Source organism: Gorilla gorilla, chromosome 14 (genome assembly GCF_029281585.2).
Source record: "Gorilla gorilla gorilla isolate KB3781 chromosome 14, NHGRI_mGorGor1-v2.1_pri, whole genome shotgun sequence".
Lineage (NCBI taxonomy): Eukaryota > Metazoa > Chordata > Mammalia > Primates > Hominidae > Gorilla > Gorilla gorilla.
Genome location: NC_073238.2, coordinates 110,218,868 through 110,238,101, shown reverse-complemented (window position 1 = coordinate 110,238,101; position 19,234 = coordinate 110,218,868). Strand labels below are relative to the sequence as shown.

The following is a 19,234-nucleotide window of genomic DNA, read 5'->3' as shown; positions in this document are numbered from 1 at the left end:
GCAGATCCAAAACAATTCTTTAATGAATTTTCCACTGCCTGCAGGTACTGCTGCCACTCACCTCTGAATTAAGGAATTTCAGGGGTGATCTTATTATGCTCAATTTTCCTCGATGTCAGACCTGACCCCCAGCCAATTTCCTGTTAAAGTGCATAGGTCCATCTTTATGGCCACAGGGAGTGGCTGGTCTTCATAAACTTGCCATTGTAAACGGATCTAGCAGTCCAATACCATATTCACAGTCTCTTATTCCAAAACTTGCCTTTTCTCCTACATTACAAACCTTAGTTATTGTCTAAGTAGTTATCCAAAACAGAAACTTGGGAGTCATCTCTAGTTTCTCTATCTCTTTCATCTCCCATGTCTGACCAGTCAGCTTAATATCTTTAGTATCTGTTCCCAACTGCCTCTGTTACTGCCTTACATCAAGTTCTCATCCCTTTTTCCTTGAGTTCCACAAAAACTGCCAAATCATCTAGGCAGTGGACGTCTTCAGCCTCACCATCCTCCAGTCTCTGCCCCGTATTAGAGCCACATGGATAAAGCACACATCTGATCATGTCAAACCAACAGGGGTTTCCTCAAAGTTTTCTAGAATTTTCAGATAAAGTTCAGACTCTTCTTGTCAACCCACAAGGCCTTATGAAACAACGCTCATCTAGTTCCTCAGTCCCATTGCTCATGAATCCTCCATAGCCACCCAGCTCTTTGTGCTTCAGCCTGGAACCCACCAGACTCCCTGGCTCCTCCAACTACTTCATTACTTACCTAATTCCTACTCATCCTTCAGGATTCAGCTAACAATCACCTCTAAAAGGAAGTCTCCCATGATGTCCAGAATGATCCAGATATCGCTCCCTCTTCCCCTCACTCCTCTCTGCTTCTATGGCGACTGTATCCATTTCAATCCCAGTTCTGGTCATACAGTTGGGCGGTTGTCTGCCTTCCTTACCTCATGGCAAGAACCATGTCCTCTTTGACTTTGTGTCCCTTTTTACTAGCACTTAATTGATGCTTGATATATGTTTGGAAAATGGTTTGTCCTGGACTTGATTTTCCCTGTAGCTGGGATAGTTAGCTTGAGAATACAGGGGTACATATGATACATGAAATAATGCAAAGCAGGGAGTAATATGTACTTGGCCTTATTCTGTGACTCTAAAATGTAAGAGCATGAAAGACAAAGATGAAACATTCTTAGACAGGTGGCCTTATCAACACTAATGCAGAGAAGAGGAGTCAGGAAGAGGCTGCTGGACCTGGCCACAAGAATGTTAATGGTGACCTTATATTACATAGTTTTAGGGAATGCTATGAATGGCATAGAAGGATAGGATGTGGGAGAGGAAGCTAATGAATATATATTAGTTCAGGGTGTGCCAGATGCTTTACATACATAATTTTATGTCATCTTTATTTTTTATTTATTTTATTTATTTATTTTTAAGACAGGGTCATGCTCTGTCACCCAGGCTGGAGTGCAGTGGTACAATCATGGCTCACTGCAGCCTCCACCTCCTGGGCTCAAGTGGTCCTTTCACCTCAGCCTCCCTAGTAGCTGGGACCACCGGCATACGACACCACATCTGGCTATTTAAAAAAAGTTTTTTGGCCAGGCTTGGTGGCTCACACCTGTAATCCTAGCACTTTGGGAGGCTGAGGCAGGCGGATCACTTGAGGTTGGGAGTTCAAGACCACTCTAACCAACATGGAGAAACCTCATCTTTACTAAAAGTACAAAATTAGCCAGGCATGGTGGTGCATGCCTGTAATCCCAGCTACTCAGGAGGATGAGGCAGGAGAATCGCTTGAACCCAGGAGGCAGAGGTTGTGGTTAGCCAAGATTGCGCCATTGCACTCCAGCCTGGGCAACGAGAGCAGAACTCTGTCTCAAAAAAAAAAAAATTTTTTTTTTTTTTTTTTTGCAGGTGTCACTATGTTGCCCAGGGGCGTCTTGAACTCCTGGGCTTAAGTGATCCTCCCGACTCGGCCTCCCAAGATGCTGGGATTACATAGGAGTGAAACACTGCACCTGACCCCACATCATCTTTATAATCACTCTAGGAAATAGGTTTATCTCTTTCAAAATAAAAACAAAAAATAATTACCAACAAAGGAGTTGAAACTCAGAGGTTCAAATAACATACATGAAGTCATGCCTTCTTAGTGGGTGATGTGGGATTCAAACCCTGGTTTATTACTTCACAAGACCACATGCTTCTCATTATACCATACTCTTTATAGACGTAGAAGGAGACATCAGAATAAAGCTGGTAGAATTTACCCGAGCCTTAACCCTACTCTTCCACCAACTCAAAAATGTTTATCTGTTGAAGATGGTAGGAAATTAGGATAATAGCCAAAATTCACAAATCGATCAAAGGAATATTTTTTTCTCAAAGGAGAAACTTGGATGTTTTCAAAGGCAAGTATATCTTTCTATATTTATTCTTAATTTCCATGAAAAGTTGTGCTGATTGGGATAATTTTAACACTATGTTGAGACTTTGCAAGTCCATGTGACAGGATGGTATCATCCAAGGACCACAGTGAGAAAACAAGGATCTAAATACCCAGGGTTCTATGTTCAGCCCGGCCCCAATTCCTCGTGGCCTGCTGAGAAACTCTATTTTAGGAGCTTTACTGCCCCCAAACCCCTCCCCCATGCATCGGTGTGAGTGCTGAACTGGGCAAAAGAAGGTAGGTCACTTTTAGGAGTTTGTGGGGGTGGCAACCTTCCTTTTCCCTCCCCTTCCTTTTGAGGAGAAAGAGAATTTTAGTCTTCTCAGAAGGCTAATGGACCCTAGACTACAAGTCTCACCAAGTTGGATAAAATAGTAAAGAAATCAGACGGTGTTGATGGAGAGACCAAACCATACTTGGTTCACCAACTGTTGTCCTGACTGACAGGAACGGGTCCACCTTGAGCAGAGAAGGGCCACCATCAGTGAGGGCCTGAGGCTTGAATCTCTGGGGTTTGCAGACACCAGGTGGGTCTGAGGTGGCAGAACTTCTCCCAGAGGGAGGCAGAGGGGAGTCTCTTGAGAAGAGAGGCAGCAGACGGCATGAAAAAGATCAGAAGGAGAGATAAACATCCATGGAGATATCTTTCCTTTTGGATGCCTGCATCTTCAAGGGTGGAATTACACATTTGTTCTTCCTGCACTGACTGGCTGTTCTTTTGAGATCTGCCTGACTGTCCTTAAGAAAACTCCATCATAGTTCAGTGTGTGTTTGGAAAGAGAAGGCTGCTGTAGCAGAAGGGACTCATGGGAAGGGATGGAAATTAAATTTCATCTGTTTGGCAGGGCTGTCGTGTAGACAGGGCTGATGAGAACATCTCTCCACCAGTCCATCCCATGTGACACACACACACAGGCGCACACACACACACACACACACACTAGCATCAGCAGCTGCAGACATTCCTAAGGTGAGGCATTAAGCAGTGAGGTTGAATTCCCTAACCCTACCCTAACAAGGATTAATTAGTTCTCCTTTGAAGACAGAAAGGAGCCAGGCGCAATGGCTCATGCCTGTAATCCCAGCACTTTGGGAGGTCGAGGCAGGTGGATCACCAGAGGTCAGGAGTTCAAGACCAGCCTGGCCAACCTGGTGAAACCCCATCTCAACTAGCTGGGTGTGGTGGCAGGCACCTGTAATCCCAGATACTTGGGAGGCTGAGGCAAGAGAATCAACTAGAACCTGGGAGGCAGAGGTTGCAGTGAGCCGAGATTGCACCATTGCACTCCAGCCTGGACGACAGAGCGAGACTCCGTCTCAAAAAAAAAAAAAAAAAAGAAAAGAAAGGAAAGGGTCTTGGCACAAGCCAAATTACAAATGTGTCTATTTTATGTTTATTCAAGCATTAGTCCTCACTTTGTAAACATCTGCTTTGCCCACTGCCTCCTTAGTTCATTTTACCTGTTATGGCAGTGATTCGACAGAGATGAGAGCTTTGAGTTGTATTTGCTTCACTGTCTGCCAACAACCACCTGGAGCCAAAAATACCCTTCAGATAAGGCACAAAGGGACTTGGCCTGGGCTGAAACCAAAATCAACTTCCAAAGACCATAGTCCTTATACGAATGAGAGCTCAGAGCTGTGCACTGAAGAAAGTGAGTCAGCCAACAACTTCAAGTCCCCATGTGCCCATTGTAAGACATCCCTGGAATGTGGCTCTCTGCATTTGAGCAATGGGTAAACAATGGGGCTACAACAATACCTGCCTTTAAAAATGAGTGGGTTCTGCTAAATCTCCAGAGAGAGAGAACCAGATCTGATTTTATATTTTTAGTTAGGAAATTCCTTGTTTTCTCCCTGTGGACGCTCAGAACCTGATACCATCCTATCACATGGACTTGCAGTCTCAACATAGTGTTAGAATTATCCCAAGGAACACACCTTTTCATGGGAATTAAGAATGAATACAGAAAGATGTATTTGCCTTTGAAAACACCGAAGTTTCTCTACTGGCAAAAAATATTCCTTTGATCCATTTGTGAATTTTGGCTATTACCCTAATTCCCTGCCACCTTCAACAGTTAAACGTTCTTGAGTTGGGGGAAGAGCAGGGTTAAAGCTCAAGGTAAATTTCACCACCTTTAATCTGACGTCTCCTTCTACTTCTTGAAATTAGTGAGAATTTCCAGTGTAATAATCAACAGTGACTTATGCAGACAATCAAAATGGATGCTTTTTAAAAATATGCAAAGCTGGCCAGTGTGATGGCTTATGCCTGTAATCCCAGCACTTTGGGAGGCTGAGGTGGGGGGATCACTTGAGCTCAGGAGTTTGAGACCATCCTGGGCAACATAGTGAGATCGTATCCTTACAAAAAGGAAAAATAAAAATATTAAAAAATATTTTAAAATTGCCAGGCGTGGTGGCTCATGCTTGTAATCCCAGCACTTTGGGAGGCTGAGGCAGGCAGATCACCTGAGGTCAGGAGTTCTAGACCAGCCTGACCAACGTGGTGAAACCCTGTCTCTACTAAAAATATAAAAATTAGCTGGGTGTGGTGGCACATGCCTGTAATTCCAGCTACTCAGGAGGCTGAGGCAGGAGAATGGCTTGAACCTGGGAGGTGGAGGTTGCAGTGAGCTGAGTTCAGGCCACTGCACTCCACCTGGGTGACAGAGTGAGAGTCTGTCTCAAAAATAAAATAAAATAAAATAAAATAAAAAATTAAGGAATATGTAAATGTCATCTCATATTTTAGTAAATGTGATTAATGTTTCTTGCAGAGGACTTAATGTTTCTTGCAGAAGTAAAAAACGTAGGCAGACAGAAGAGAATATTCCTGTTTTCCTGTCCATAAATATGCCCATATATAGTTTTCTGTAACTTACACTATTCACCTCACTGTAGTCCTCTTTCTGGTTTAATTGTCATACTTCTTCAGTAATGATATTTGCTTGCTTGGCTGGCTTTATTGACAATCTCTACTTCAAACTCTTTTCAATGACCAAATCCAGGAAATATTTTAAGGTGTGCATTTTCCTGTAATTCCATGTAGTATCCATGACTACTCCTTTTCATTTCAATGTTTAAAATTCTGATAAAATACATGTAACATAAAATTTACTATTTTAACCATTTTTAAGTGTACAGTTCAGTAGTGTTAAGTATATTCACGTTTGTGCAACCAGTCTCCAGAACTCTTTTCAACTTGCAAAACTGAAACTCTGCACCATTAACAACAGCCCACCATTTCTGCCTCCCCCTTGTCCCTAGCAACCACCATTCTACTTTGTGCCGCTATAATTTTGACTAAGTGCCTTATATAAGTAGAATTATACAGCATTTGTTTTTTTGTGACTGACTTATTTCATTTAGTATTACATCCTTAAGATTCATGTATGCTGTAGCTTGGGTCAGAACTTTCATCCTTTTTAAGGCTGAATAATATTCCATTGTAAGTATATAGGACATTTTGTTTATCCACTTATCCACCCACGGACTCTTGGGTTTCTTCCATGTTTCAGTTTTTATAAACAGTGCTGCTATAAACATGGGTGTACAAATATCTCTTTGAGATCTTGCTTTCCATTCTTTTGAGTATTTAACCAGAAGTGGAATTTCTAGATCATATGGTAGTTTTATTTTTAATTTTTTGAGGAACCTATGGACAGCTCTTGATATAACATCCTTCCCTTTGGTTTTATATAAAAATGCATTCTTTTGAATATTGTACCTGTATTTTTAACAATACTTTTTAACCCTCAATATTAGCCACTTTCCATGGTTTAGTGTTTGACCCTCTAATGTTTTTTTCTTTACATTTTCTCCTTTGGTAAACACATTCACTCTTGTGGCTTTTATTAATATTATCACCTCTATGAAAATCTACATATTCACCTCTGGCTTCTGTCTTGAGATCAAAATATTTAGCTATATATTAAATATCTCCAATGGGCAAATATCCAAAATACAGGCCCAAGACAGACTCCATCTGTGAATCCATTTCTCTTCACCTACACAGGAAGCATTTGAGCAAATTTAACCCTACCACAAGATAGAGCCAAGCAAGCTCTATCTATACAGTTAGAACAGTATGCTTGGGTGGCCACTGGGAACCTGTTGAGACTTTAAGTTTTACTCCCATCCCTTTCATTCATCCATACAAATGTGTCCATCAGAAGAGATAGATGCTCCAGAAACAGGACATCTTTGCTGAAGACCTTTTTATTGAGTGAGCATAATGCATCGGGAGAGTGCACATCCCCCTCACTTAAAACATGCTGCCGGTTGGGCAAAGTGGCTCATGCCTGTAGTCCCAGCACTTTGGGAGGCTGAGGCGGGTGGATCACTTGAGGTCAGGTGTTCAAGACCAGCCTGGCCAACATGGTGAAACCCTGTCTGTACTAAAAAATACAAAAATTAGCCAGGTGTGGTGACGGGCTCCTGCAATCCCAGCTAGTCGGGAGACTAAGGCAGGAGAATCGCATGAACCTGGGAGGTGGAGATTACAGTGAGCTGAGATCATGCCACTGCACTCTAGCTTGGGTGAGAGAGTGGGACTCTGTCTCAAAAAACAAACAAACAGAACAAAACAAAACACAACAACAAGAAAAAACATGCTCCCAAGCTGTTCCTCACCACAAACCTCCTGGCAACAGTTGAAGTGGGGAAAACTTTCTAGAGAAGGAGTGACTAGGCTGATTCACAGGTTTGTACAACCACTCCCTGGGGCTGCTCAGACATTTGAGAGGTGAGAAATCACAAGTAAGGCCAGACTTCCTGTAATTAAGCAGGTGGGAGGACAAAAAAATTAAGATTCGAGGTGTTACTGCAATTATGATCTCATTTGTACTCCCAGACTGGTGATTTCTTTTCTAGATGAATTGTAGACTATATGCCCAAGTCAGGAGCCCCGGAGTTGAGCTAAACTTCTTTTTTCTCACCTTTAAAATCTAACAAGCTTCCAAGTGAATCTATCCCTTTTAACATGTGCAGAAGTAAAATACTATAGCTTAAAGGATTGGGTGTGGGGGCTGGGGTGGTTATAAATGGAACACAACTATTGTAAAATTCTTATATTAGATGCTATGAATTCAAAGTAGACCCTGATAAGTTAAGGGTGTAAATTGTAATCCCTAGAACAACTATTTTAAAATGCCAAGAAGTATAGCTAAAAGATCAATAAAGGAGATAGAATGAAATATTAACAATTATTCAATAAACAGAGAAGATAGAAAAGAAGAACAAAAAGCAGCTGGAACAAATAGAAACGCCCCAGCAGCAGGATGTAGACTTGAACCCAACCATATCAGTGATTACATTAAATGTAAATGGACCACCAAACATTTCAAATAAAGGCAGAGATTATTAGACTAGTTTTTTTAAAAGATAAAATAGGCAAGACCCAATTATAAGCTGTTTATAAAGAATGCACTTGCAATATAAAGAAACAGACAAGTTCAAAGTGAAATATGGAAAAAGATATCCATGCAAACACCAATCACAAGAAGGCTGGGGTAGCTGTATTGACTTCAGACAATGAAAACATCAAGACAAGAAGAATTACTAGAAATGATTAGAGTCATTTCATAATGATAAAAAGGTCAGTTTACAACAAGACCAAGAAAAGCTGGGCATGGTGGCACACACCTGTAGTCCCAGCTACTTGGGAGGCTGAGACAGGAAGGTCATTTGTGCCCAGGAGGTCAAAGCTGCAGTAAGCTATGACCGCATCACTGTACTCCAGCCTGAGAGACAGAGTGAGATCTCTATCTCTAAAAACAAAAAAAATGGGCTGGATGTGGTGGCTCACGCCTGTAATCCCAGCACTTCAGGAGGCCAAGTAGGGTGGATCAGTTGAGGTCAGGAGTTCAAGAACAGCCTGATCCACCTGGTGAATCCCTGTCTCTACCAAAAATACAAAAATTAGCTAGGCATGGTGGCATGCACTTGTAATCCCAGGTACTTGGGAGGCCGAGGCAGGAGAATCGCTTAAACCCAGGAGATGGAGGTTGCAGTGGCTGAGATCATGCCACTGCACTCCAGCCTGGGTGACAGAGTAAGACTCTGTAAAAAAGAAAAAAAAAGAAAATTAAGAATTAAAAAAAATTTTTTTTGAAAGACCAAAATAATCTGCCCTTGATGGTATCCCTTACATGCCACGCCCTCTCTGCTTCTTCCACTCCTTTTGCTCAGTTCAATTTTCTTTGTTTCCCAGAATGGTGTCACCCTTCCATTCAAATCCATCCCAGCAACAAGTTTATTTTTAAAACGAAAATGAGGTCACTTCTCTAATTAAAAACCTTTAATGGTTTCTGCTGGTTAGCTGGATAAAGTCGAAATCCCTTCCTTAGCTTCTTATTGGTGTCTCAAAGGCTTGCCCCAACCCACCTCTCCAACTTTGTCATTCACTGATCATCACTCATGCCAGACCCTACTCACAGCAATTGCTTCTTGTTCCTCAACAAGCATTGCTTCTTTCTATGCATCCTTCCTCCACTTGCCAGAGACCTCCTCCCTTACCTTCCTCCACACATTCCTGAAACATCCTTCTGTACTCAGCTACAAGCTGTGCATAAACTGGCCTCTCCCATCCTCCCACTCCACCCTCACTCTACTCCAACACTGGCCTCAAATGTAGTGAGCTGTCTCCCATTTGAGGCTCACTCTTGGCATTTGCTGTTCCCTCTGCCAGGCGCACTCTCCTTCCTGGATCATTGCATGGCGACTAACTCCTTTGAGCCATTGAGGCCTCAGGCTAAATAGGTACTTCCCAGAGATGCTTTCCCTAACTTCCCATTCTTATTTAGACCCCGCCTCACTCGCATGCATCATGCTGTTTTACTGACCTCTCAGCCTTGTTTATTTATCTGTTTAGAGTGTGTCTCTCCACTTCAATAGAATGTAGACTCTAGGAGAATGGGGAGCCTTTGGGCTTTATTCGAGGATATAGTCTCAAATTTTAGAACAGTGCCTGGCACATAGCAGGCAGTCAGTAAGTATCTGTAGACTACATGAATGGTAGGTGGGTGGGAACATTTAGTATAGAGCAAGCTTGTCCAACCCATGGTCTACGGGCTGCCTGTGGGCCAAGGACGGCTTTGAATGAGGCTCAACCCAAATTTGTAAACTTCCTTTAAACATTATGAAATTTTCTTGTGGTATTTTTTTTCTTTGTGCTCATCAGGTATCATTAGTGTTCGTGTATTTTATGTGTGGCCCAAGACAATTCTTCCAATGTGGCCCAGAGAAGCCAAAAGATCGGATACCCTTGGTATAAAGGAACTTTTTTTCTGGTGCTAAATCCCTTCCCAACGTGTCAGGCTTGCTTTGTCAGTGCCTGGGTCAGTGTTGGGGCTCCGCTGCTGATTCCATTTATCACCCCCTTAGGCAGTTTCCCTCCCAGACTCTCAGGCCTTCCTAGGAACCCTCCACCTCCACTAGCAGCAGGGCTGGTCAGGTCTGGATTGCTCAGTCTGCCCCGGTGCCTGTCTATCTGCCTGTGAGCATGCAGATCCAAATCACTTAGTCCTGTCTATTTTCTTTTCTTTTTTTTGAGATGGAGTTTCACTCTTGTCGCCCAGGCTGGAGTGCAGTGGCGTGATCTCGGCTCACTGCAACCTCTGCCTCCCGGGTTCAAGTGATTCTCCGGCCTCAGCCTCCCAAATAGCTGCGATTACAGGCGCTTGCCACCATGCCTAGCTAATTTTTGTAATTTTAGTAGAGACGGGGTTTCACCATGTTGGCCAGGGTGGTCTAGAACTCCTGACCTCAGTTGATTCACCTGCCTCAGCCTTTCAAAGTGCTGGGATTACAGACGTAAGCCACTGCGCCTGGCCAGTCCTGTCTCTTTTCAATGCTGGCTAATCAGAAAAGGGTGCTTAATAATTGCTGCCAATCATGACTTATAAAACTCTTTTAAACACAACTCCAAGCATTTTCATGGACTTCTTAAAACGTATTCCTGGCATGGACGGATTAACGGATAAACAAGATGTGGTCTATCCATACGATGGAATGTTATTCAGTCTTGAAAAGCAAGGAAGCTCTGACTCATGCTACAACATGGATGAAACTTGAAGACATTATGCCAAGTGAAAAGCCAGTCACAAAAGGACAAATTCTGTGCGATTCCACTTATACGAGGTATCAAGAGTCATCAAATTCATAGAGACAGAAAATAGAACGGTGGTTGCCCGGGAGTGGCAGAGGCAGAAATGAGTTCTTTAATGGGTACAGAGTTTCAGTTTTGCAAGATAAAAAAGTTCTGGAAATTGCTTGTGCAACAATGTGAACGTACTTAACACTATTGAGCTATACACTCAAAAATGGTCAATGTGGTAAGTTTATGTTGTGCATATTTTAATTTTATCACAATTTAAAAATTATAAAGGAGAGGAATAGGCCGGGCACAATGGCTCATGCTTGTAATCCCAGCATTTTCAGAGGCTGAGATGGGTGGATCACTTAAGGCCAGGAGTTTGAGACCAGCCTGCAAACATGGTGAAACCCCATCTCTACTAAAAATACAAAAATCAGCCAGGCGTGGTGGCTTGTGCCTGTATTCCCAGCTACTCGGGAGGCTGAGGTAGGAGGATTACCTGAGCCCAGGAGGTCGAGGCTGCACTGAGCCGTGATGGCACCACTGCACTCCAGCCTGGGCAACAAAGCAATCCGTGTCTCAAAAAAAGAAAAAAGAAAAAAGAGTATATCACCCATAGAATATTTTGCCCATAGACATCTTGTGTATGTAGTTGTACTGGAAACTGAAATTCTCTTTGGAATGTTTCCTACTGTGATGCTGCTGGAGAAGGATCTAAAGGAATGAGGATCTGGAGTTTGGCGTTGTGGATCCCTGGAGGATTCAATGAAACAGTAGTGAGAAGGCAGGATAGTCATGCTGGGAGATGAGGGCTGCCTGGCAGCTCCAAGGAGGTGCTTTCCTCAGGTCACACACTGACCTTCAGATTCCCTCTCAGGAAGAACCTGATCCATAACTCTGAACGCTCCTGGGATCTGTTAAGCAAGAATCTGTGTTTTAATTTTATTACATCTAGAAATTAATAGACTGTAAAAATTTTCCCTTGGTTTGCTTTTTAAAATCATCTTGTATTGTTTCTCTTTTTGTTGTGTTTTTATTTTAAAGAAAAATGTTCGTTTAAGTTTACCTTCTCAATGTCCTAAACCTTTAAGTTCAACATCATTTTACTTTTCCCAAGATGTCCCTTCACTTCTCTTCTCTTCTTTGATTTTTTCTTTCCTTCCAGAATTCCCCTTTCTAGTATTCAGTGGCCTGTTTTCTTTTGAGAGAAAAATGTTTGGCAACTTACTCTTTGGCTGCAAAAGTGCTGAACAGGTTTTAAACACTTGGATTTTCCCAGCTGGCCCTAATCCTTTGCCTGTTACATAAAGGGACCACTTAAGCCCCTGAAATTGCAGGGGACATTTGTGTTGAAGTTCACTATTCTAGGATTATTTGGTGAGGTAGGTATGGATGTGAAACTGCAATGCACGTTCAAAGATGACACTACCACGAGTCCAAATCTATCTGCACAAAGCCGGGAGGATGGGCAGGCCTGCCTCCCTCCTTGTGTGGCTGGTCTGTCCTTTGCAGAGTAACAGCTCTGCTTCCTGTCAGGGCTGTGGTGGTTGGCACAGAGTCCTGGCACTGAGCTCAGTGGCCCCTTCTCCCTTAAGCCCAGCCACACTGCTTCTGATTCCTGGCTCATGCTTGCCATGGCTTCTCTTGTGATTTTCTTTCAATGCTATATTGTCCTCTAAGAGCCTAAAATAGAAGCTTGACCATGATCCTTTCATAGAATTCAATATTCAGCCTCAAAAGAAATTAAATATTGCCACATAATAAGTATTATTCACTATAATACGTTTATTAATAACCGATATAATAGATTGTTTAATTATAGTTAATTATTGATACTAACATTTCATGGTTATAGCTGACATTTTTTTTTAGTGCTTCCTTTGTGTGGCCCCGTATTGCCCTGTATAGAAGCATTTCGTCTTCACAAAAACTCTATGAGGTAGGTACTATTATCCTCGTTTTCCAGCTGGAAAACTGGCCTGGGGAGATTGAGAAACTTATCCAAGTCCCACAGCTAGGGAGTGGTGGAGCTAGGATTGAGTTCAGGTTGTCTGTTTTCAGACCCAGAGCCTGCACTGGAGTTTGTGTGTCCCTATGTGCATTCCACAGAACCCAGTAGCAGATGGTGCAATGAGGAAAACAAAAGGAGTGTCATGTACTGGAGGCTTGGGTCCCCCTCAGATCCATATGTTGAAGCTGTAACCCCCAATGTGATGGCATTTGAGGTGGAGTCTTCAGGAAATAATTAGGTTTACATGAGGTCATGAGGGTGGGGCCCCCGTGGTGGGATTAGTGCCCTTACAAGAAGAGGAAGAGACAAGGGCTGGGTCACTCTCCAGAACATGAGCACACAGTGAGATGGCAGCCGTCTGCAGGCCAGGAGGAGTGCCCTCTCCAGGAACTCAATCTGCCGGCCCTTGACCGTGAACTTCCCAGCCTCCAGAGCCATGAGAAGTAAATGTCTGCTGTTTAAGCCACCCAGTCTATGGTATTTTGTAATCGCAGCCTGAGCACAGTAAGACAAGGGGTAGTGCTTTTTAATCAAATCAATTTTGAAAATGCCCCATGCAGTACTATCTTCCTATCTTAAAGGACCAGTGATGCCTATTGAAATCAAAGACTCTGAAAAGTCCTGCAATAAAGGAAGCTATTTAAATTTGTTTAAACAATTGCTTCTCAAACTTTTTGACTATGGAATATCTCCCCACTTATGAATATCTCAAAGAACACACTGGAAGGTACTACTGGAAGTGAAGCATATGCGTCAGACATGAATGTGTGCTTATTTACCAGGTGGGATGAACTGCCCAATGAAGCCATAAAGTTGTATAGGCGAGGGTTTGGTAGTTGAAAAGAGGAGAGAAGAATGCAGACAGAGCCTGAGAAAGGGCAAAGGGCCGTATCCAACACGTGGGAAGTGCCATTTCAGGGAAAAGAGCCCAGATATTCCAGAACATCTGGGGAAGATAAAAGGAAGTTGTTCTTGGGATAAATCTGGTGAGAACCTACTTTCAAGAGCAGAGTTTAGGGCCTGTCCTGGTTGGAGGAGCTGATTTTAAGAACAGAAAGAACACTCCAGTATTAAATGTTAATTTGAATATAGGAGGATAGGATAAAAAATGACTCAGAATTATTATGTCATCTGGGCTGAAAAGTGTCATATTTACTGCCCATTAGATATTCCTTACAGGCTGATTTCCTAAAGTTAGCTTCATTTCTTTCTTTCTTTCTTTTTTTTTTTTTTTTTTTTTGAGGTGGAGTCTGGCTCTGTCGCCCAGGCTGGAGTGCAGTGGCGCAATCTCAGCTCACTGCAAGCTCCGCCTCCCGGGTTTACGCCATTCTCCTGCCTCAGCCTCCCGAGTAGCTGGGACTACAGGCGCCCGCCACTATGCCCGGCTAAATTTTTATATTTTTAGTAGAGACGGGGTTTCACTGTGTTAGCCAGGATGGTCTCGATCTCCTGACCTCGTGATCCCCCCGCCTCGGCCTCCCAAAGTGCTGGGATTACAGGCTTGAGCCACCGCGCCTGGCCGAGCTTCATTTCTTTCTAGGAAATTACAAGACATGGACTCAAATAAAAGGCTCAGTTGACCAAGGGAACAAGATCTTGTTTAGTCCTGGTAATACTCAATAAATGTTTGCTAAATATATTCAAAGGGGCCGGGCACGGTGGCTCACGCCTGTAATCCCAGCACTTTGGGAAGCCAAGACGGACAGATCACTTGAGGTCAGGACTTCGAGACCAGCCTGGCCAACACGATGAAACCCCGTCACTACAAAAAAATACAAAAATTAGCCAGAGGTTGTGGCATGTGCCTGTGGTCCCAGCTACTCAGGAGGTTGAGGCAGAAGAATCGCTTGAACTCAGGAGGTGGAGGTTGCAGTGAGCTGAGATTGCACTACTGCACTCCAGCCTGGGCAACAGAGAGAGACTCCATCTAAAAAAAAAAATTAATTAATTAATTAATTATATTGAAAGGACAAGAAAGGGAGGATTAATTACACAATTTGGGTTTTGCATCCTTAAAATGAAATATTAATTTTACCAAGCAGTTAGCTTTTTAAGAGTAGGGGTGGAGGGGAGAAGGTGAGATTGCTGGCAGAAAGATAGCAAATTACACAAAAGCCATCACGTTGTTGTGTGATCTTACGATGAGGTTTCATGTCTGTTCATCTGTCAGATGATGGGGCCAGACTAGGTGGTCTTAAAGGCCCTGTCCGTATCTACCATCCTAAGATTCTCTGTTCTTCAGAACATGCTAGAGGAAGCTTGGGAAAGCAACTGTTTTATTCAGAGATAAGTACACTTAATACAATTCAGACAATACATTTGAAATGGGCATTTAACACAGCAATCAATTGTACAAGTAGATTATATTTACTTTTTCTTTTATTAAGTGGAAGAATAAATAAACATAACTGGCCTCAATTATTTAACACTAAAAATGTTGACATTGTAGAGATAAACGTCAACACCAAGAAATACGTTTTCCATGTTCTCCTTAAAACAAATAGAAAGTTTGAATGATATCAATAATTATCCCTAGAATTGGGATGTATTCAGGTTTTATGCGTGTTACATAGAGCAAACAGGCTATTTTCAATTTCTGTGTTTGTATATTTACCTATAATTGCCAACTTTCTACAAATGATGTTTCCTCTTGTGTAAATACCAACTGGATTTAGCAAATGTCATGATTATTCGTGCCACCTATTGGTGAAATGTAGTATGACAGCATCTTTTGTGTGCAAGACAGCTACTATGGGGAGAGGAGGGTTGTCAGGACAAATTAAACAGGAATTCTGTACTCAAGAACGGTGGAGAATCTATCTTTTATGAGGCAATTCAAAATTTGAACACTGGAAGGGTATTTGATGGTAGTAAGGAACTACTACCTTTTTTATTTCCTATTATTTTTTAATTGTTTATTTTTAGGTGTGACATTGGTATTGTGGTTATGTTAAAACGTCTTTATCTTTTAGAGACACATAGTAAGATATTTATGAATGAGCGCAAATGTTATGTGTAACTTGATTTAAAATAGTATTAGCAATTTTGATACATGCACAACGTGGATGAACCTTGAAAACGTGCTAAGTGAAATAAGCCAGACACAAAAGGACAAATATGGCCGGGCATGGTGCCTCACACCTGTAATCCCAGCACTTTGGGAAGCTGAGGCGGGCTGAATACTTGAGGCCAGAAGTTTGAGACCAGCCTGGCCAACATGATGAAACTCCATCTCTACAAAAAATACAAAAATTAGCTGGGCGTGGTGGCATGTGCCTGTAATTCCAGCTACTCGGGAGACTGAGACAGGAGAATCTCTTGAACCCGGAAGGTGGAGGTTGCAGTGGAGCCAGGATCGTGCCATTGTACTCCAGCCGAGGTGACAGAGTGAGACTGTGTCTCAAAAAAAAAAAAAAAAAAAAGTGGGGGTAGGCAAATATATAGGGTATCTAGAGTGTCAGATTCACAGAGACAAAAAGTAGAATGATGATTACCAGAGACTGGGGGAGGGAAAGTGGGGAGTTACCATCTAATGGGTCCAGAGTTTTGGTTTTGTAAGAACTCTTTTCTGGAGATGGGTGGTGGTGATGGTTGCATAACAATGCGGATGTCTTTAATACCACTGAACTGTATACTTAAACATGATTAAAATGCAAAATTATAACATGTATTTTTTAGCACAATAAAAAAAAAAATTAGGGCCAGGTGGGTGCACCTGGGCTGGCAAGGAAGGGGCACCCGTCTGGGTGGGTGGGGCAGGGAAGGTACCTGAGGTCACTGGCTCGGCGGTAGTGGCAGGGGTGGCAGAGGTGGAACTGCAGAGCTGCAGGGTCCACTGACCCTTACCCTCAGCTGGAGAGTAACCCTCCAGATCAACTGCAAGAACAAACCAGCAATCCCGAGAGGCGCTGCAGACCCTCTGAAGGAAGCGGACTGCCCCTGCAGGACACAGGAGACACCCCAAATACTGTGAGTGCCCCAACTGCAGAAGTGGGAAAGGGGGACCCTCCTCTTCCAAACACACACCGCCACTGGGGAAGCGGAAGGTCTGTTTTTGGGAGAAGTTTCCAACTTTACCTCAAGCTGAGTCAAGTTAGAGAGCTGAGCCGAGCAAAATACAAGGGTAGAGGAAGCAGCAGAAAGGTCCTGGGAGCTCGTTGGGTCCCCAAGCAGCCCATTCCTGCCTGACACCACAGGGATCCATCAGGAGGGTGACCAGAGGAGCAGGGGGTAAAACTCCATAGGGAGAAGGAATTCTCTAGCTGAACTTCATAACAATTTGAAAGGGGCAAGAAGCCTCCTGGCCAGAACCTGGGGGAGAGCATGAATCTGGTGTGCAGACTTCACATGCAGGGGGAAGAACTGAAGCCCTTTTCTTCCACAGCTGGGAGGCGAAAAGCCTTGGGCAAGTTTTCAAGCCCATCTCACCCTCCACCCGGAAACAGACGCGAGGCTGTTGGGGGAGGCACGATGGGAGTGAGGCCGACCCTTCGGTTTGTGTGGGAGCTGGGTGAGGCCTGTGATTGCCGGCTTTCCCCAACTTCCCTGACAACCTGCATGACTCAACAGAGGCAGCCATAATCCTCCTAGGTACACAATTCCAGTGACCTGGGAATCCCACCCCCATCCCCCACAGCAGCTGAAGCAAGACCTGCCCAAGGAGAGTCTGAGCTCAGACACACCTAGCCCCGCCCCCACCTTATGGTCCTTCCCTACCCGCCCTGGTAGGGAAAGACAAAGGGCATTTAATCTTGGGAGTTCTAGGGCCCCACCCACCATCAGTCCCTTTCCACATGACTATAGCTGATGCTTTCTGGAAAGCACCACCTCCTGGCAGGAGGCCAACCAGCACAAAAATAGAGCATTAAACCACCGAAGTTAAGGACCCTCACGGAGTCCATTATACCCTCCTCCACCTCCACTGGAACAGGTGCTGGTATCCATGGCTGAGAGACCCATAGACGGTTCACATCACTGGACTCTGTGCAGACAACCTCCAGTACCAGCCTGGAGCTGGCTAGACTCACTGGGTGGCTAGACCCAGAAAAGAGACAATAATCACTGCAGTTTGGCTCACAGGAAGCCACATCCACAGGAAAAAGGGGGAAGTACTACATCAAGGGAACACCCCATGGGACAAAAGAATCTGAACAACAGCCTTCAGCCCTAGACCTTCCCTCTGACAGAGCCTATCCAAGTGAGAAGGAGCCAGACAATCAACCCTGGTAATATGACAAAACAAGACTGTCCAGTACCCCCAAAAAATTCACACTAGTTCACCAGCAATGGATCCAAACCAAGAAGAAATCCCGGATTTACCTGAAAAAGAATTCAGGAGGTTAGTTATTAAGCTAATCAGGGAGGGACCAGAGAAAGGAGAAGCCCAATGCAAAAGTATCCAGAAAATGATACAAGAAGTAAAGGGAGAAATATTCAAGGAAATAGATAGCTTACAGAAAAAAATAATTTAAAAATTCAGGAAATTTTGGACATACTTTTAGAAATGTCAGATGCTTTGGAAAGTCTCAGCAACAGAATTGAACAAGCAGAAGAAAGAAATTCAGAGCTTGAAGACAAGGTCTTCAAATTAACACAATCCAACAAAGACAAAGAAAAAGGAATAATAAAATATGAACAAAGCCTCCAAGAAGTCTGGGATTATGTTAAATGACCAAACCTAAGAATAATCAATGTTCCTGAGGAGGAAGACCTCACATTTCAATACAATATTGAATATAAATGGCCTAAATGCTCCATTTAAAAGCTTGGAAAACATATTTGGGGGAATAGTTGAGGAAAACTTTCCCAGCCTTGCTAGAGACCTACACATCCAAATACAAGAAGCACAAAGAACACCTAAGAAATTCGTCACAGAAAGATCTTCACCTAGGCACATTGTCATCAGGTTATCCAAAGTTAAGACAAAGGAAAGAATCTTAAGAGCTGTGAGACAGAAGCACCAGGTAACCTATAAAAGAAAACCTCTCAGATTAACAGCAGATTTCTCAGCAGAAACCCTACAAGCTAGAAGGGATTGGAGCCCTATCTTCAGCCTCCTCAAACAAAACAATTATCAGCCAAGAATTTTGTATCCAGTGAAACAAAGCATCATATATGGAGGAAAGATTCAGCTGTTTTCAGACAAACAAATGCTTAGAGAATTTGCCATTACCAAGCCACCACCACAAGAACTGCTAAAAGAAGCTCTAAATCTTGAAACAAATCCCGGAAACATGTCAAAACATAGCCTCTTTAAAGCATAAATTACACAGGACCTATAAAACAAAAATACAAGTTAAAAAGCAAAAGGGAAAAACAAAACAAAACAAAAAAACCAAAGTACACAGGCAACAAAGAGCATGATGAATGCAACAGTACCTCATATTTCAATACAATATTGAATATAAATGGTCTAAATGCTCCATTTAAAAGAAGAACCACAGAATGGATAAGAACTCGCCAACCAACTCTCTGCTGCCTTCAGGAGACTCACCTAACACATAAGGATTCACATAAACTTAAAGTAAAGGGGTGGAAAAAGGCATTTCATGCAATGGACACCAAAAGCGAGCAGGGATAGTTATTCTTATATTAGACAAAACAAACTTTAAAGCAATAGCAGTTAGAAGAGACAAAGAGGGACATTAATGGTAAAAAGA

At 43.0% G+C, this 19,234-nt stretch overlaps 1 protein-coding gene and 1 long non-coding RNA gene across 2 annotated transcripts in view; one reads left to right on the top strand and one right to left on the bottom strand.

Moving 5' to 3' along the window:
* Positions 1 to 19,234, bottom strand: part of CLDN10 (claudin 10) — a 148,186-nt gene that overhangs the window by 71,379 nt on the left and 57,573 nt on the right. The window lies entirely within an intron of this gene.
* LOC129526426 (uncharacterized) overlaps positions 1 to 19,234 on the top strand; it is a 55,315-nt gene that overhangs the window by 24,498 nt on the left and 11,583 nt on the right. The window contains exon 3 of the long non-coding RNA XR_008671104.2: positions 12,437 to 12,503. This is a non-coding gene — a long non-coding RNA (uncharacterized lncRNA). The remainder of the gene's footprint in view (positions 1 to 12,436; positions 12,504 to 19,234) is intronic.